Raw genomic sequence first — 3219 nt, forward strand, 5'->3', positions numbered from 1 at the left:
AAAATATCAACATTTACAATTAAATCCCTCTCCTTTGACCAGTTTTTGACCAGAGTTGAATATTTGACTAAAGTTGACTGTTTGACCAAGTTTGACCAGTTTGACTGTGCAATGACAAGATGACACGTGGCAACCTTCTGGTTGGTCAACTCAATTAGTGGAGGATTGCCACATGGCAGCATCTTAGTGAATGGAGTTTAAGTGGTAGGAGGGGTGAAAATAGATAAAGTTAGGGGTGTAGAAGTAGATATTCTGCAACCCATTTGGAAAAGGGGAGTGTATATGTAATTTAGGGGGTGCAGAAGTGAATTTTAGAACTTGCTAATTTCAGCCTTATTTAACGGTGTTCTGTAACTTCATTCAATTTATTTTCTCACCTTAAATGAGCTTAATCTTAATTTCAGCTGCATCAACAAACGTTAAAATATTTAAAAATAATTTATGCAGCTAAAAATCACTTTTTAAGACATTTTTATCACACAAGCTCAAACAGCCTAATTATTAGAATTATCAATTAAATCACTCTTTAAGCACATAAATTCAATTAAATACCCAGAATTAAACACTGAATGAGGGCAAAAATACGCACTCATCATACCCACACACTTATCCTTTTGCACTCTTGGGCAAAATGGGGTAATTTCAAAACTTGTTCTGAGGTATTTCATTTCACATCAACATTGGATCAAAGGAATGAACCTTACTTGAGACAAATCAATATTCTAGAAATCAAATTACCATTCATAAACACACGGAAAGATTCTATTTTTCACACATGAGTTAATCTTTTGAATTCACAAGACATTCAATTATGAAAGAAAGCACTCAAGTAAAATGTGTATTTTCTCACCGAAATTCGCTCAAGTGTTTGGCTTATGTTTTCACTCAAAATACTCATGTAAGTAAACACTCATAAAACTTAACAAGACTCTAATATTCACAAACTTTCAAAAAATATGCATTCAAAGATCATGAGGACTTTTCACAAGTTATAATGGGGCCAAGGCAAAGGTAGGAAAAATTTTAGGATTTTTGGGTTTTTGAAATAGTAATGTAGGAAGAATAATGGAGCATAATTTCAAAAACAACTCTTTTTTCGTTTATTACTTTGTTACTCTCTTTTTTTTAGAAAGCAATTATTTCAACACTTTTTCATCAACAATTTGTCCTTTTGCCACTTTTATTAATTTATGGGTGAGGTACTCACCTACACACTTTATTCCTCAACCATTCATGAACACAATCCATTGGCTCCTTCTTTCTTCCTAAGGTAGAATATGGTCTTTTTCTTTTCAAGGTTATGCAATAGGCTTAAAACAAGAAAAAGAGGTTTAAAAGCTCAAAGGGGCTACCAATGGATTAATATCAAGGTGGGCTTATTTGGCCAAGTAGCTAAAAACAAGAAATGCCTCAATCATATCAAATCATGCATATTCACCTAAGATGCAAAACAAAAGAGTCAAGCTAAACATTTGAGTATAAACAAACATGAGCAAGTCACTCAAGAAAAAAAATAGGAATGGCACATGGTGGTCCATCCTTTGCACTAAGGCTGAAGACTCACAAGGTTAAATTCTTTCACAAAAGATTTAATCAAGAAATTCTCAAATTAACTCATTTAGCAAATCATAGAAACAATCCACTCATCAACATGACTTTTATTTTTCTAGAATTATGATCATCCCAATTATTGAATCAAATCCCAAATCCCAAATCCCAAAATCCAATGTCAATATGTTTTATTGAAAGTAGGGAAATATTTTTGGTGGATTTCTTATGAGACATATTGTTTAAAAGTTTCACTTAGTAAAAAGTTAATACTTTCACAATTTTCTCAAAAAGAAATCACATTTTTTTTAAATGAAACAAACACAAAAAACAAATAACAAAAAACAAAAAAACAAAAAAACAAAAAACATAAAAAGGAAAATCCTACCTACAGTTTGTCTCCCCCACACTTATTTTAGAAAAAATGCCCTTGATGGACTTATTTTGGGGAGGAAACGAATTTTTTTTTTATTTCTGGCTCAATTTGGCCAAATGTCAAAATTTATTTTCTTTAATTTTATGGAGTACAAGTCAGCTTGTACCATTTTTTTAATTTTTACTTTTTGAAGTTTATGAAAACTAAAAACAAAAAAACATATTTTTGAAATTTTTTTATATTTTTTATTAAAATCAAAAACAAAAAACAAATATGCATGCAATTTAAATTTTTTATCAACAATGCTTTCAAAAGAATTTGAATCTAACCTGTTTTCTTGTTGCAGCAACCTTTCTTCTTTTTCTGCAGCCATGTCAACAAAGATAACCACTGAAAACTTATTTGTATCATTCATATCAACAAACATGATGTGTGGATTGTGTGGCTTCAACTCAACTTGAGCATCATCAAGTGCATTCAGATTGTTAACAGGATCATCAGTAATCCTCATAATCTCACCTTGTGAGCAAAAATCTGCACTTGAAGTAGTTGAATTTGCTGCTTCATCATTAACCAAGTCAGTTGCAATAGTAGATGCTTCAGCTGCATCTTCGAATACTGTTGGCTCTTCAACTGCACTTGGTTCCTCCATTGTATTGTTCTCACAACTTTGCTCTTGAAAATGATCATTTGTACTCATATCCTCATCAACGGGTACAACTTTATATTCACATTGAGCATCATCAACATATCCAGCAGTAGATATGTTTGTGTGAAAACCTTCAATTTCTTCATCAACTTCAGCAACATGCTTAATATGTCCATCAGTAGACATATTACTATGATAATCATTATATCCATCAGTAGATATATCAATGTGATGTGATTCCGCTATTGATTTTTCAGAATGACTCTGCAAGCTTTGTGTGGCAGCATTCATCATCTCTTTATGATCTGTCTGATTCATCTTCATCATTTCAGTCATCATTTTCATCATATCTTCCAAAGTGACCTTTCTCACTGCATCATTCATTAGCTGACTCAAATCTTCAAACATTTGTTCAGCTTTGATGGCCAACTTCAGAAGCACATCTTTGATTTCATGACGAAGTGCATTAAAATCTGGATTTTCAAGAAAGAAGGGTGGTATTAATAGTTACAAGTAATTCTATGAAGTTGTTCTTACTTGCATCCCTCAACATATCAGACAATATTTGCTTATTTTCATACCACTTGCTCAATATTTCTGCATCTTTGATCAACTCGCAACCTTTCATCCATGGACTCTAATTTCT

Source organism: Vigna unguiculata, unplaced genomic scaffold (genome assembly GCF_004118075.2).
Source record: "Vigna unguiculata cultivar IT97K-499-35 unplaced genomic scaffold, ASM411807v1 contig_106, whole genome shotgun sequence".
In the NCBI taxonomy this organism is placed as follows: Eukaryota; Viridiplantae; Streptophyta; class Magnoliopsida; order Fabales; family Fabaceae; genus Vigna; species Vigna unguiculata.